The 17,179-nt window shown below is 47.0% G+C and overlaps 1 protein-coding gene across 4 annotated transcripts in view; it reads right to left on the bottom strand.

Annotated features, from left to right (window-relative positions):
- Nucleotides 1-6,945, bottom strand: part of ADD2 (adducin 2) — a 197,050-nt gene extending 190,105 nt beyond the window's left edge. For all 4 annotated transcript variants that reach the window (XM_075346143.1, XM_075346145.1, XM_075346147.1 and 1 more), the window contains exon 1: nt 6,821-6,945. The gene's annotated coding sequence lies outside the window, so the exon portion shown is untranslated. The remainder of the gene's footprint in view (nt 1-6,820) is intronic.
- Nucleotides 6,946-17,179: the final 10,234 nt, after the last annotated feature.

Raw genomic sequence — 17,179 nt, 5'->3', positions numbered from 1 at the left:
GCCTGATATCTGCTATATATACTTACCTGTTATCGGTGGGGGTGGAGTCGGCATCCCTGCCAGGTCAGGATAGAGAGGCATCTGATGCCTTTTCTAAAGGGGGAGGAGATATTGGAATCGCCAACTACAGCGTCCCCATCCACCAATAACAGGCTAATGAAATGTTACATTGTTCATCAGGTATATCTCACAACCACTCGTCTGTTCAATATTAGCCGCTCACGCATGTCAGAGTGCCCACGATGTCATCTTTCAGGGGCCAATTTTACACACGATATGGAGCTGACCTATTATATCGGCGTTTTGGCAGGAGGTGACTTCCCTAATATCATCTGTCGTGTCGATTCATGTTCCGTGCGAGCCTTTATTGTGTTTGTTTGGGGTAGTGGAGCAGGAGTCATGGGGCCATTACATAAAAATATTTCTTAGAGAAACCTTGTTCATGGCTAGAAAGTTGATAGACCTAAGGTGGATGGGTGATTCAGACCCGATGAGGCAGTCCTGGCTCTGCTACATCTCAAGCTCACAGGGAGTGCCATAGAACATTACTGCCCGCTGTGAGTTTCAGGCAGGGACTGAGTGAGTTGTGTGATCAGCGGTGACATCACTCAGGCTTTTGCGGTCACAGGTGGAGGATAATATCCAGCTGTGACCACATATCACCTGAGTGATGTCACCGCTAACCGCGACTCATTCTCTGCCTGTAGTTACGTGCTGACATGTTCCATGATCGCACTGTAATTTCAGATGTAGCAGAGCTGAATTGTCGTGGGACCACGTGTGGAGTACGTCAGACCTCCAGTGATGTATTGAGAATAATAAAGTGGTGAAAGAGGGGTTTTTTTGGATTTTATTTAAAATAAAGGATTTTTTCAGTATTTGTGTTTATTTCTTTTCACTCACAGATTAGTAATGGTGGGCTTCTCATAGATGCCTCCCATTACTAATCTAGGGCTTAGTGGCAGCTGTGAGCTGACATTAACCCCTTATATTACCCCGAATGCCACCGCACTAGGGCAATCAGGAAGAGCCGGGTAAAGCGCCGCATTTAATGGGCGGCTGCAGGCTGCTATTTTTAGGTTGGGGGGCACCCAATAAACATGAGTCTTCCCAGCCTGAGAATACCAGAGCCCCCAGCTGTCAGTCTTTATCTTGGCTGGGTATCAAAATTGGTGGTGGACTGGACAGCATGCTGTTTTTTTAAATTATTTATTTAAAATGATAAAAAAAAACCCAGCATGGGTTCCCTTGAAACACAGCCAAAATAAGCACACTGCTGGGGGGCTGCAGCCTGTAGCTGTATGCTTTATCTGTGCTGAGTATCATAATATGGGGGGACCCTACACCAATTTATTTTATTTTTACTGTACAATAGACCCGCAGACAACGCCTGAGAGTGGAAGCGTCAGAAAGGCTGTCACACAGGCTGGAGGCGCTGTCTGACTGCAACCAATTGCAGATGCGGTGGGCGGGAAAAGCAGTGACTATGCAATGAAGGTAATGAGTGGCCTGGGAATTGAAGGAGCGGCCGCAGAAGCGAACAGCCGCGCTGGTGATTCGGTATGTAAAGCATGCCTGCTCCAATCCCCCTATCCTATCCACCAAGTTAAGTTCCGGATAATGGTACCCATAGACTCATATGGGGACCGGCGGCTGGCCAGATACCCTGGATCAATTTCAGGCTGGAACTGGGGTTTTATTTATTAACCCGGTTAGACCTGCAGATCCAGGGTATCTGCGAGTGCACCCAGAAAAACCAAGACAAAACCGCTGAAAAGAATGGACATGTTCATTCTTTTACTAATGCAGCAAAACCCAAGGTGGTTCAAAAAACGTCCCTGAGCTTCTGTGAGACGGTTTCTGACAGTTTGTGTAGAAATTTTTTGGTTATGCACAGATTGTTGCAGCAGCTGCCCGGGTGGCCGATCTCAGACTATCTTGGAGGTGAAGATTCTGAATCTTGAGGTCCTGGGCTGGTGTGGTTACATGTGGTCTGCGGTTATGAGGCTGGCTGGATGTACTGCCAAATTCTCAGAATAGCCTTTGGAGGCGGCTTATAGTAGAGAAATGAACATTCAATTCATGGGCAGCAGCTCTGGTGGACCAATTGGAAGAAACAGCTAAGGTGATAACTTCTACTTCAGTGAAAGTCCGACTGCTAGGACCTGTACCGGTCACCAGAACAGGACACTTTTATACCCCTTAGAATGGAACTGCAGTGTGCATGCTCGACCACAGCTCCATTCATACCCTATGGCAGAGGTCCCCAACCTTTCTGACTCAACAGCCACCCTCTTCGCAGTGGTGACACTCAAAGCCCCCATTATCGGTATGACAGCCAAAGCTTTCCCACAGAAATCACACCGAGGCCGAATACAAAGATACAGAGGTTCCCACATTACTCCCATTCAGATCTGGTCTTCATAGTTTATTCTTAAACCTGGTGTAGAGAGCCACAAGCTACACATCATGGGTGTGCAGGTCACATGTGGCTCCCGAGCCACAGGTGGGGGACTTGTCATCTATGGGACTACTGAAGCACTGTAACTTGTTTTCTCTTTGCAATCCCATAGAGAAATAATGCAGCAGCATTCAACCATGCAGACTGACCCTCCATTCCAATGGGAATAAAAGTGCTCTGTTCTGACAATCACTGCAGGTTCTATCAGTCAGATCTCCACCAATCTAGACGTTATCAACCCCTACTGTTGTACTGTTGGCAGGTAATAGGTATTCTTATTGAAAAAAGTTCTGGGGTTGCCTAAGGCTTTTTTTTTTAATATGTGACTGAAAACTAACAGGCAAGTAGTTGCTAATAGAGGCAACTACCTACCTGTTATACCAGGCACAGAGGTCATTGACTGCCCCTGCCAACAATTCAGTTGTTCCACGTCAACAGAGCAGCTCTTTCGCGGGGACTGCTATGTCGACAGGACATCACCTTTGGCATCATGACTATTGACAACTAGCTTCCCGCAGTTAGGCAGTGGGAGCTGGCTGACAACCAGCATGATGTTGGCAGTCACACCCTGTCAACAGAGCAAAGAGGAAAAGAAGCTGGGTATCACCTTAGAGACCTGCCAGATGTTTAAACAACCTTTTTAGGAGATTGGGAAATCAGTTGCATGCTCCATTATTATGTAGACAACTAGAAATCCTAAACAGCCAATGGCAAGGCATTGGTATCACCTCTCCGGTATCACCAGTAAGTCTTTCCTAAAGCACTTAATGAGTTAAAAGAGAGAGTGCTTTGAAATCCATTACTGTGCTGCAACAGATGACCTCATGCAATACTGCAGACGAGCAACTCATAACGTCCAGAAATATGACCCATGCAGTGGAAAAACGCACATGCTAATGGTCAATGCATCAAATGAAACCGGAGATGAACAGCCATAAACCAAAAGGAGCTTCTGTACCGGCAAAGTTCTGAGTTCTCAGCAGTAAAATAACAATTTACATAGTGCTTAAAGGGAACCTGTCAGCAGGTTTTTCCTTTATGAGAGCGGTCACCACCAGTGAGCTCTTATATACAGTCTTCTGGAATACTGTATATAAGTGCCTAGGCCGCTGTTTAACTTAAAAAACACCTTTATAAAACTTATCTTTGGGGTGGTCCGGTCCAATGGGTGTCGCTGCTCTTGGTCCGGCACCACCTCCATCTTATGCGATTGCCGTCCTCCTGCCCAGCCCCGTGTGCAAGACGTGTCTGTGTCATTCACAAAGAGGCCTCCATTGCGCTCCTGCGCATGTGCACTTTGATCTGCCCGACTGAGAACAGATAAAAGTACTGTAGTGTGTGCGGACTTTGACCTTTTCTCACGCCTGCGCATTATAGTATCAAATTGTGCATCCGCAGGAGCGCAATGGGGGCCTCTCTGTGAATGACGCAGGAAGTGTCATGCACATGGTGCTGAGCAAGACGATGACGGTCCTAAAAGATGGAGGAGACACTGGACTGAAAGCAGCAACACTCATCGGACCAGACCGCCCCCTAGGTATTATAAAAGGGTTTTTTTACGTTATACAGAGCGGCCTGGGCTCTTATATAGCATTCCAGAATACTATATAAAGGGCTCACTGATTGTGGCCGCAGCTTATAAGGGAAAAACTTGGTGACAGGTTCCCTTTAAAGAAGTGGTAATTATTACTGGCCACAACGATATGTTGAGAAACAAGGTTTCTCTCAAATACCTTATGTTGCCAACAGTGCCTGTGAGGCGCTACTGCAGTCCGCTCTTCCCCATCTCCAGACCCCCAGGCTCCGTGACCTCAAGGATCCGGTGATTTCACGTCAACTTCCTGCTCACCTAATATCACTGCGGCCGGCCCCGGTCTCCGTGAGTCATTGGGCTGTTGGCAGAGTTTCACCTCTTGTCACAGCCCAGGGTGACTCCTGCTTGCGTGCCCTACAGTGAAGGAGGAGAGAGCAGGGAGGTGCTGTGCTGAGCGGTGAAACTCCGCCCACACTCAGAGACTGTGGCCGGCAGTGGTGATGTGAGGTGAGCAGGAAGTTGATGTGACATCACCGGATCCTCGAGGTCATGGAGCCCGGGGGTCAGGCGATGGAGAAGGGCGGACTGCAATAACGCCGGTCACAGGCACTATTGCCAACACAAGGTATTTGAGAGAAACCTTCTTTCTCAATATAATATCGATCTAGACAATAAAAAATATGGGTGAACCACCCCTTTAAGTATATTTTACTTAAGTAAAGCAGGTCAAAAATAAATAAATTTTAGAGGTTCAACTACAAGAAACCCAATTGGCTCTTACTTCCATACAATTGTGTACGATGGCAGAAAACATTGTTAACCCCTTACAACTCGACCATGGTCATGTGGTCAGGGACAAAACCAGGATTAACCACCATAAATGTATCGCCTTTTCTAGTTTAATGGCTGGCATACATGTTTATAGCTAAATAGAAGTTTTTGAAGCCTGTCTTATTTCTGCTGGATCTGACATTAGGCGAGAGGAGATGCTTGTGCATGCCACGGCGCAGCATCTTTAACTAGGAGACCAAGTCTATTCTTCAAGTTATAGGTATTCTGGGAAAGGTAGGTCATAGAAACATTCAGGGTGTGCAGTCTGGTCCTCTGTAGAGGCCGGTGTCCCCCGCTGTGCTCGGCCTCCTGAGAGCCTCGGTTATAATGGGTGCAGAAGTGAAGACCGTCTGTCCGGTTTGGACGCCAGTTCAGGGCCTCGCGAATCATGTTGCTCAGCTCTACTGAGTAATACTCACTTTGAGTTATTACAGCCCCATATGGAGCCTTTCCCAGACACGGAGATATCCCTATTATGACATTTACCAACCAGCTGTCTGGTAAACTGGAATGTGTAGGAACTAAGGCCATGTGCCCACGGGAAAAAATACCTGCAGAATTTTCTGCAGGTATTTCTGCAGGGTCACGCCACAGCTCCCCGAAATCCGCAGCTATCCATTGCTGCGGATTTCATGCAGAATTGTTGTGGAAATCCTGTGGAAAACCTGCGGAATTTGAGTGCGATTCCTGTGGATTTCCCCCCCCTGTATCTCCATAGTAGAAAGGCAGGAAATCCGCAGGACAATCTGCAGGAATAATTGACATGTAGTTCTTTGCGGCTGCAGGAAATCCGCAGCATTTTCCGCAGGTGGAAAATCCGCAGCAATGAAAACAGCACTCCCCAAATCCCATAGGATAACATGGGAAGTGTCTGTACTTGTGCAAACCTGCGAATTTACCTGGAAAATCTAGAAAATCCGCAGGTTTTCCGCAGCAAAATCCGCAGGTATTTTCTCCTGTGGGCACAGGGTCTAATGGTGGCTAAACTGGTTTTCGCCCAACTTTCCCTAAAAGGAATATTCAACCACTTGTAATTAGGAAATGACTCAAGGACCTGTAACATCCAGAAGCCTCGGCTGCCACCTTATTGCCATGCCCCAGTCCCTACCAGTATAATCGCACATCCACCATTCTGAACATCGGTGCAGGCACAGCCCAATACCGTCACACCCTTCCATGCAAAAAATTCAGGACCACTGCATTTAATTTACTTGAGAATATGATCACACACTGTGAGACTGATCTAAAATGCATCCTCCCATTCCTAAGCGCAGCAGCAGGTCTTTCCACCTCTCCCGTCCTCCCACACTATGGATGCAGTCATGACAGCTTCTGCATTGCAACAAATGGGGCACGCCGGACAGCTCAGAAATAAAGCAGATGGGTATGTCGTCCCATCATCTGTGTTGTCCTTATTTATGCGAATATGAAATACATCATTTTATTACGGTCAGTGAGCCCCTCTGCAGCCTGCGTCCTCCTGGTGGCTGCTGCCAGTACTGCAGCCATGTACAGGCTCTCAGCAGGGGGCTTCATTGCACAGCTCCGTTACATCCATTATTTGTATACCGAGATGCACAGAATAAAAAATGTAGATATAGCACCTGCAGTCCAATGGCGAGAAAACGCTTCATGACTATTCAGAGACAGAATGGCCATAAGGATGAATGCCATGGATTCATTTATTCTACATGTAAGAGAATTACCTACCTTCCCCTGAAATTGGCCCTACATAGTATATGAGTGCTTAAGGTGGAAATGAGATTGTGAGCCCCACTGAATACAGAGACTGACGTGCAGAATGGCAATCTTTGTACAACGCTGCAGAATATGTTGTCGCTATATAAACAGGTAATTAATAGAGAAGTGATGCATGCAGTGGGTTAAAAGAAGAGCACAGATCTGGTACTGCACCTTTGCAGCATGCCGCCTGCATCAGACAGAGATTTTCCATTATAGCCTTGTATTAAATAAGGAAAGGAATGGAGACATACCTCTAATCTCTGCAATGGGAATGTTATCTCCTGCAGGTTGGGAAGCCCATGTTATCTCCTCCTGGTTTCTGGCTATGGAGCAGAAGCCCTGCCCCTCTCCCTGTACAGCTGGCAAACAAAAGGCAGTGACAGTGATCTGTGTGTGCCCTCCCTCCACCACACCCACCCACCCAGCAGCATCCCCACCACAATAGACCAGGGAATAGCCCCAGCTGCACTGCACAAATGGACCACGGATGCTGTTTCCAGTTGCCAGGGTTCGCCTTGTCAGTCACCTTCACCCTGGCAGTGAGTGGGTTAAATGCATAGTATGAAAACAAATTATTTCCTATTTGAATAAAAGGAAAACAGTGAAAATAAACGCTGATACAGGGCTACAGAATAGAATGGGATTGTAGAATATGTGCAACCGGCAATTAAAGGATCCTGATCAAGTTTACTACATGCTGGAGATCGAACATGCTGGAAATATGTATCAGGCTATAAAGAAGAAGAACGATTCAGTAACAAGATCCCATGTAGAGCTGTAAATGAAGGATTCCACAATTCCCCATCTGTTGCAGAATGGCCTCATATACTGTATAGGAAAGGAGTGCTCTAGACTTGTGCAGAAGCGTCATCACTCAGATGTAAGGAATAGACTTTCCACTGCAATATTTTGTGAAGAGCCGAAAAAGTCATATACAGTGGTGTTCATAAGTCCTGCATAGGCATAAAGAAAACTATATATTTCATACTTCTGCATCTCTACAGTGAAACTGGTGGAACATATATGTTTTTGTAATCCCTCATTGTATGCCATACTCATTTTTGAATGTCCCAAGTGTATAAATTGTTATGGTATGTGTATATTTGATATTTTTTTTTACAGCATAACCATACCTACACCAGTACAGTGTGTAGAATGGGGAACAGGTTTCTAAGTTCATTAACTTCCAATGCAAGTTCACACAGACTTAAATTTTACTTTTTAAGATTATTTTTTATTTAATTCAGAGTCCTGAAAAGGGCCTTTTGAGGTCATCTTCACGAGTGATGATGTGGTTCCAGGCCTGTATCGGAGCCTCAATCAACTCTCTCTTGGTCCTTGGCTGTTTTTTTAGATATCTCTATTGATACCTTGTGCCACAAATTTTCAATTGGATTGAGGTCTGGGGACTGGGCTGGCTGGTCAATAGTAGCCACCTTGTTCTTTTTTTTCCCATTCCGTTACTGTCTTAGCTCTGTGACAAGGAGCATTATCATCCTGGAAGATATAATTCCCTGAAAACAGGTGTTGAGCAGAAGGCAGCATTTTCTTACTAAGGATGTGTATGTATTTTTTTGCATTAAGCATACCCTCCACAATATGAAGCCTTCCAACACCATTGGCTGCCATACAGCCCCAGACCGTTACTTTCATCGGATGTTTCACAGAGAAGCTCAAACACTCTGGCTTGTACTCTTCATGTGGAAACCTCACATAAGACTTGCCATCATTTCCTAAAATGCAAAAAGTGCTTTCATCACTAAATAGCACTTTTTCCCACTCCTCCTTCCTCCATTTTGAATATTTCAATGCCCACAGTTTTCGCCTTTGTCTCGCTGTCATCAATGGCTTCTTTCAGGCCTTGCACCCTCTCAATCCTGCTTCCAAACATCTCTTCCTAACAGTTGATGTTGCTACCTCAATATTGCACTTTTCTTGCCATTCTCGCAGAAGCTGAAAAGAGGTGAGCTTTCCATTGGCAAGGGATGTTCTTATCAGTACTTTATCCTCCCTTTTAGTTGACTTTCTGGGCCGACCAGATCTGGGCCTGTCCTGGGTAATTCCAAGCTGCTTCTGCAAAATTCTTACAACTATCCTCTGATTACAGCCGACCTTCCTTGCGATCTGGGGGCCAGTATAACCCTCTTCATGTAGCACCACAACTCGCACACGATCCTCCGCTGACAAAAATCTGAAGGCTCCCATCATAAAGCGCTACAGTATGATTCACTAGATAGACCTACAGATAAAACAAACAAACTAAGCAGCAGATGTGATGCAATGTTATTGGCTGCCATATCCAGGTTATGATTGGTCACAAGAACCTCATCTGTGATTGGCTAATTTTGGATATGAAGCTGTACAATATTTAGTTGTGCTTTCAATTCCCATATTGTTGCAATAATTTCAGGCAAAACTGATTCAAAAGCTAAAAATATTACAGAGCGAGAATGCAAAATTGTTTTCTGAACAAAACCATATATAATATGTGATTAGCATCGAAGATATTCGACAGAAAACGTTTAAAACTTGAAAAATCAATTTATCCTATGCAGGACTTATGAACACCACTGTATAGTTCATAGGTATGTGGTTTGGATAAGGAATGGTGAAGGACTATTTGGTTTACTTTATAAGCAAAGATTAGCAGACAGCTTGGTGGCCAACTATGGTTCTGTTATGTAATGAGAACCGGTCACGTCCCCAAATGCCTACGCATCATTGCACCTCTGAAGCGGGCGCTGATGGACCTCCTCCACCCCCGGGCCTGGTTGCAACCTCTGCGACCCGATCGTGACGCCCCTGGCTGTGTGCCTCTGAGGCTGGCTGATATTGGGTAATAAAAGTCAAGTGAATGCGTGAGATTTGCAGAGAGCTGGCGATGACGCCGACCTTTGCTTCCAGGCTTCAGAAGTGCAATATGCGTGTCCAAAAACAAATACGATTTGTTCAAATCCCACCAAGGTGTATGTATGTTCTCCCTGTGTTTGCCTGGGTTTCCTCTGGGTACCCTAGTTTCTTCCCATTCTCCAAAGACATGCTGATAGGGATTTTATAATGTGAGCCCCAATGGGGACAGTGATGATCACATCTGTAAAGCACGGTGAAATTAATGGCTCTATATCAGTGAGTAACAAAAAAAAAAAAAACCAAAAAAAGCATACAGAGCAGTAAGGACCGGGACAACAGATGATGCTGGATTTCAGACAAGTAAGAAGAAGCAACACAGCTGGAGAATGACAATAACCGCACATGCAAAAATTACACTTTTAAATAATACCACAATACCTGAACATTAGGTTCTTGGTATAACATTCTGATCAGACTGTATGAAGCCACTGCCACGTCACAGCGAACCTCTGAGTGGGTCCGTAACTTATTTGAAGCATTAAAATGTGCAGCGCCGTGTGCCAATAACCTCCTCAGCGACAGTGCACCAGTGGGCAGGCGTCCTGGTGCCTCACTGCGCCCATGCTGCAAGGCTGTGCCCCCATGACTCCAGGCTATGCCGCCCCACAGACACAAAACTACTGCAACAATGACCGCCACACAGCACAAGCAAACTGTGAAAGGAGCTGGACACCTCAGCTTCCACTAGCTCGGTGTGTGTGTGTTGCCCAGGGCTATGGGGTACTCAGTCCTGGGCCGTAGATGCTGTGTCACGGGTGAATGCTGGCCGTTGCCCGGTTCCGTGACCCTGGGGACACTTTTTAGTGGGGAGTATTTACAGGGGAGATTAAAGTCATTGGTGTGACGCCATCTGCGGGTTGCAGTTAAGATAGTGGAACCGCCGCTGCTGAGTTGGTTATCCCTAGGGCTGGTGGTAATGGCAGCTGTGGTGGTAGGCCCTCCACAGGTAGAGCTGAGCCCTGGGGGATGTATGGTGGAGACTTTCGCCAAAGGAGGGAGGCCACATCGTGGGTTGTAAGTTAACAGTCTTTACTCATAGTTGGGCCCTTGGACGGCTGGTTCAGGTCCCTGTATTTCCAGTGCCAGTTTGATGACTTGGTTGCTCTATCCCCGGCACCCTCAGTGTGGTTGGATCCCCGTAGCTTGGAGCTGGTTTGGGGCCCGATTGTCTTTCGGCAGACTGCTCGTCCGTACGGCGGGCAGTGTGAACCCTGTAGGACCGGTCCCTGGTCCCGAACCCGGATCAGCTGCTGCCCCTGGATCTGTGGGTCAGTGAGGTTCGCTCACTGTGGAAGTATTTTCCAGGCCACGTGAAGCTGACGCCTGACCTAGGGCCCTGTGCGCTGTCGGTGCTCTGGTGGTCCCAGTGGTACTCAGTTGTACCTACCCTGGCGACCACTCTCCTGTGCCCCCGGGTCACTGTTACACGACCCAGCTTTAGGCACGTCTCTCTACACTTCCACTCTCTTCACTTCCCTCTGCTCGACTGACTGTCCCCTCCCACAAGGTTGTCTAGTCCCCTGGACTGGTTCTGCCCTCTAGGTGGCCATCCCTTTGGTGTCTGACTAGCCAATTATCCTTGGTGTGGAGTGGAAACTGGGATTTTGGTGTGTGCAGATGTCACTGGCACTGGTGTTCCAGGTCCCTGGGGGTAGGCCCTGAATCCTGGTGAGGCTGCAGTACCTAGTAGTGCCCTGAGTGGTTCCGGGGCACTACATGTGAACTGAGAGCAAAAAGGTAGAACCCCACTTGCAGTCTCCTGCTAATTCAAAACGCCTGTGCCAAATGGGAAGAGTGCAGGTACAAGTAAAAAACCCCAGAGGGGGACAAGATCATGCAATCAAACATAGCTGGAGAAAAAGACATGAACTGCACATCCAAAAATCACACTTTGATCTTATGCCGCTAGGCAACAATTTATATACCTGCCCATGAGATTCTTGGTTAAACATTCTGATCAGACTGAATGAAGCCACAGCCACGTCATGGTGAACCTCTGAGTGAGTCCCTAACTTATTTAAAGCGTTAAAAAGGTGCGGCGCTGCGTGCCAACCCCCGCAATAGCGACAATGGGGACAGTGATGATCATATCTGTAAAGCGCTGTGAAATAGTGTTATATACGCGTAAAAAAACAAAACAAAAAAAAAAAAACAAACAACAAACATGCAGAGCAGTAAGGATCGGGACAACAGGCGGTAAGGAAAAAAAAAAAAACCAGTACACCCCAGAAGCATACAGATGAAAGTAGCAAAATAAACAGGAGGCTATAGCTCAATGCGAATAGTCCCTAATAATAGCTTTTCATGCTTACAGCAAACAATGGGTTTGTGATGCCCTGGCCTATCAGATCGTCACAAGACATTGTGCAATCTGCCCTTCTGCATGGTGCCCATTTCCTCCTTGGTTACAGGTCCCTGGCCTTTGGTGTTGCTAAGAACAAGCTAATCAAAATCCTAAGAACACTCTGCACCAGACACACCAATGGGTAGCCTGAAGAGAATAGGGCTGCCCACTTGGGGGGTTGGTTAGGGAGGGTCAGGAGTGTCAGTTGAGTGGTGACTCGAGAGAGAGGTCACTAGTCCGTTGGAGGAGGTTAGGACCTGGGCTCCTCAGTCACCTAGTTGGTCTGGGCCTGGTAGGAGCTGGAACCCCGGTCCCAGGGGATCGTGTCAAGGGGCACGGAACTGCTGAGCAGGGCAGCCGGCAGCCTTTAGCAGTCTCCGGGCAAGGGCAAGGGCACGGCGGGGTACGTGGACCCGAGGCCGGGAAGTAGCTTCAAGCATCCTGGTAACTTTACCCGACGAGGGCGAATACTTCATGATTTGTCCTCCACCCGCTCCAAAAATCGGGGCACTAGTGCAACGAGGGGGATAGGACTTTCCCAATACACAGTCCAGCAAATCCCAAGCGTGAACCCTGAGAGCAAGCTCACTCCGTTAGCCATACGGGTGAGTGGGACACGACTAGTTCTATACTACAGGGGCCAACCAGTGAAGAGAGTGCCAACGAAAAGGTCTCAGGCTAATAAGCAACACCATCGGGCACGGGATCCCAGCGTACTCCATCCCTGCTACAGCGGTGCTAAGAATTCCGGTTTACAAGTTGTCGGTGTCAGCATTATTGGACTGAGTGAGTACGCAGTGACCCTTTCCTCCCCAACAGTGCTCCCCTCTCACCATCACCAAGCCCTGGGGCATTTCTCCCCCCTACCCACCCCCCAGGGTTAAACACCTGGCATACCCCCCCAGGGTTAAACACCTGGCTGCCATACCATTGCCACCGGGTGCTCCCAACAACAGCAGTCATATTCCACCTTACCACACACCGTGGGTGGCGTCACGAACTCTAACCACAAAATCCCCTGTAAATACCCCCCCCTTTTAGTTCGAGTCTGCGCGAGACCCCTCTCAAGTCCGGAGACCCCCCTCGATCCACCGCAGATCCGGATCAGAGCAGCAGCCTGGCTGCTGGGGCGGTACAGGTTAACCAACAGGTCTGAAAAAAATAATAATAATATCACAGGAGCTTGCAAAGATGAAAGCAGTATAGTGAATAATAATATTATTATTATTTAAATATCAGCACATAATTCTTAATACAGACAACGTGTTAACGAACAGGTCTAAAGCGGGCTTTACACGCTACGAGATCGCTACAGCGATCTCGTTGGGGGTCACGGATTTTGTGACGCACATCCGGCCGCTGTAGCGATGCCGTTGCGTGTGACACCTATGAGCGATTTTGCATCGTCGCAAAAACGTGCAAAATCGCTCATCGGCGACATGGGGGTCCATTCTCAAATATCGTTACTGCAGCAGTAACGAAGTTGTTCCTCGTTCCTGCGGCAGCACACATCGCTCCGTGTGACACCGCAGGAACGAGGAACCTCTCCTTACCTGCCTCCCAGCCACAATGCGGAAGGAAGGAGGTGGGCGGGATGTTCGTCCCGCTCATCTCCGCCCCTCCACTTCTATTGGGCGGCGGTTCAGTGACGCTGCTGTGACGCTGAACAAACTGCCCCCTTAGAAAGGAGGCGGTTCGCTGTTCACAGCCACGTCGCAGGGAAGGTAAGTAGTGTAACGAGTCCGGGCGATGTTGTGCGAGACGGGAAGAGATTTGCCCGTGTCGCACAACCGATGGGGGCAGGTACGCACGCTGGCGATATCGGTACCGATATCGCAGTGTGTAAAGCAGCCTTTAGGCTACATGTGCACGCTGCATCTTTTTGTGTTCACAAACTGCAGCCAAAACTGCACCTTGTCAGAGAGCCTGGAAATGTCGCAAAAAATGCTTGTAATTGTAGGTGCGTTTTTGCTGCGTTTTTGGTGCGTCTTTCACAACATGCGTTTTTGCTGCGTTTTTGTGACAAATGTTGACAAAAACGCAGGAAGAATGAACATGCTGCATTTTTTTTGTCACAAACTTTTGACAAATAAAACGCTGACAAATAAACTGCAACGTGCGCATAGAAAATCTGACTTCTCATAGACTTTGCTGGGAAGTCAAATGTCAGGAAGTTCTGACAACAAAACTGCAGCCAAAAACGCAGCGTGCGCATGTAGGCTGAAGCAAGCAGTAGGTGCTAATCGTAGAAATCACAGGAGTCTGATTACATAATAACAGAAGACACTGGATGTTAGGGCTTTTGCGCAAGTGTGTGTACTGTATGCATTTACGCTGCATATTGCACTGCAGCGTAAATGCATGCGTCCTGCGTCCCCTGCACAATCTGTGCGCACGATGCTTTTTTTGAACGCAGCGATTTGGATGCTAAAATGTTGATCCAAATGCGTGCGTTCAAAAATGCAGCATGTCACTTATTTCGTGTGCTTTGGATGCTGCTCACTCGGTGTCTATGGGAGAGGCATCAAGAGCGCTTGAAATCGGCATCTATTCTGCAGAAACACTGCATCCATTATGCAGTGTTTCTTCTGCAGCGAATTGAAATCGCACATGCACTGCCAAATCACTGCAGAAATTTCTGCAGTGACATGACGCAACGTGCGCACAAGCCCTTAGAAAACTCCAAACAAACTGCAACCGAACACATTTCAGTCTTAATACTCAGACCTTAAAAGTCCTTGGAAGAATAGATCACTGAGGAGCACTATTGTGCTTCACGTCATGTCTTACAAGTGGCTCAAAGGGCAGCGGTCATAAGGGAAGGGAGTAGAGTTTGCCCTGAAGGGGAGACAGGTAAACAACACCTGGGGTCCTGAACAGGAGGCTTCTCCTCTATGACATTCATTTGCCTTAAAAGAGCATAAAGAGAGCGGTTATCGTCATAAAATGTCTGTAAGGATAGTTTTTGATTCTTATTTTGTTTATTAATCTAAAGTCAAAACCAGGAATTGGATTATACAGAAAATATATGTAAGGAAAAGACTGATGGGCAGAATCATGATTGCTTTTGGGTCCAGTTTTGCAATAAAAAAAATGGTTCTAATAGTGATTTTTTCAAATTTGAGATTATTTAAATTTGCGTTCTGTTAAAGGGGCTGTCCTGTGAAAACTATTTTTACCTATCCACCTGCAGGATAGGTGACAACGTATTGATTGGTGGGGGTCTGACCATTGGACTTACACCAACTGGCAGAATGGGGCACGCCTGTTGGTATGTAGTAGCAGTGTGCATGCTCAACCGCTCCATTCATAAACTAGAGGCCTGCGAGTGCTGCGCTCATTTTTCTTCCAGAAGCCCCATAGAGAATGAATGGATCTTGTATGTAACCTGTTGCTGCGGGGCTCTCATAAACTGGCCACTTTAAGCGCTAAGGATCTACATTTTTCTATTGTCAGTATCCATAACGCAAAACCAGAGTTCCATTATTTAATGTTGTCGCAGTCCCCTGAAGAAGTCCACAAATCGCGTTGGGGTGCGGTGGCTGTTGGTCTGTCTTGGATCACTATGGGTAAGCAGGAATACGTGGTTTTATGTTGACATGTGTAGATTCTCACTATAATGCAACTCACACATGTCCATCTAACTCTGCTTCACTTCCTATGGTGACCCACCAGACCGAATGCGCTTTGCTCTGGATCTTTTAGCTATCACCTGTATGTGACTTGCTTTGGTAACTTTCTGATCACTATGTGTAACTTATGATAATTAGGTCTTTTTGTATTGAATAAAGATATGCAAATTCTTTCATAAGAGATGATCTTGTTTGAAAATCATTCTTCATACACACTATTCTGGTTGCTACCCCCCCCCCTTTTTCTCTCAGTTTTCTATTTTTCTATTTTCAGTATCCATAACACAAGTCCAGAGTTCCATTATTTAATGTTTGCGTACTTTAGTGCTACAGAGTGTAGCTGCCCATTTTTTAGTTTATTGTAATTACGGCTTGCACCTGTACACATCTATCTGTTAGGATGTGCGGGTCAGTTTTTTATTTCACAATGGACAGATAGTGACACTGCTTTTACCAGGTCTAATTTGTTTAGGGACCGCCCAAAAGGATGAGACGGAAAATGGGCAAGAAGAAACCGCCTTAGGAAGGAAAGAATGAACTGGATGCAAAACCACCTAATCCTGGTGAGGGACAAGGAAGGGGGAATGACAGAGCTGAAAGCTTGTCTAAGGGCCCGCTCACACGAGCATTGAAATCGGACGAGTGCAATGCGAGAAAATCTGGCCTTGCACTCAGACATATGTCAGTCAATGAGGGACAGCAGTTGGTCATCTTTTCTCGTATACAGATTGTGGATGCGAGAAAAGCGGCAACATGCTGCAATTTTCTGCTAGAGCCGTATCACTCATACCCATTCAAGTGAATGGGTGCGAGAGAAACATTGGACTGCACTCTGATGTTATCCCAGTGCAGTGCAATATACGCACAGGCTGACAATGGAGGAGATGGGGGGGGGATTAACCCCTCCCTCTCCTCCGCAGCGCCCATCCTCAGCTACACAGCTGTGACCTGATAGCAGGATCGGGTCACAGTCGCATGACACTCGGCTCAGGCTCGCAGCAGAGCCTGATCGGGGGGGGGGGGGGTCAGTAGCATATCGTATCCAATGCTCTCGCATCGGATGCCATACGCTCGTGTGAGTCCAGCCTAATGGAGGTAATGGGCAAAAGAAAAGCAACCTTCCATGAGAGCAAAGGCAATCCAATATGCCGAATGGGTTCAAAAGGAGAGTCCTGATGTCATGAGGTGACTGTTAGGATAGCGGGGAAAAGGGCCTGTCCCTCACACTAGAAAACCCTAGACAGTCCTTAACCTCAGGGTTACTCCTGATGGTGGAGATGCCAGACTGCCATTACTGGCTATGCTACTGACCAATACTACTCTGATACTCCCCTCTCACCAGAGAGGGATGGGGAAGAAGTGTGATGGAAAACAGATGAAGTGAAACAAGGGTAAACCAAAAAACTTTGACATACTGCCCACAACAAAAATGCAACAAGGGTTAACTCCACAACTGCACTCAGCAACAAGTATAACAACCACCTGATAGTCTGGATCAAAACACCTCACCAGACCACCTAAGAAAAACTATAGCTGGCATAGGTGGAAGGATTTAGCCAACATATATAGGAGGGGTGCATATGTGATTGGTTTCCCCACAATATGTGATCAAAAGGAGATTAACAAACAGATTAGCAGAGATTTAACTCTTGCTAATCTGCCAATGAATCCCCACTGTAGGTCAATGCTTGAGTCTCTGTCTGCTTTGATCATGGACACCTGAG

This window comes from Anomaloglossus baeobatrachus, chromosome 4 (assembly GCF_048569485.1).
Source record: "Anomaloglossus baeobatrachus isolate aAnoBae1 chromosome 4, aAnoBae1.hap1, whole genome shotgun sequence".
Lineage (NCBI taxonomy): Eukaryota > Metazoa > Chordata > Amphibia > Anura > Aromobatidae > Anomaloglossus > Anomaloglossus baeobatrachus.
Note: the sequence above shows the minus strand (reverse complement) of the source record. Positions and strands in the feature narration are given on the sequence as shown.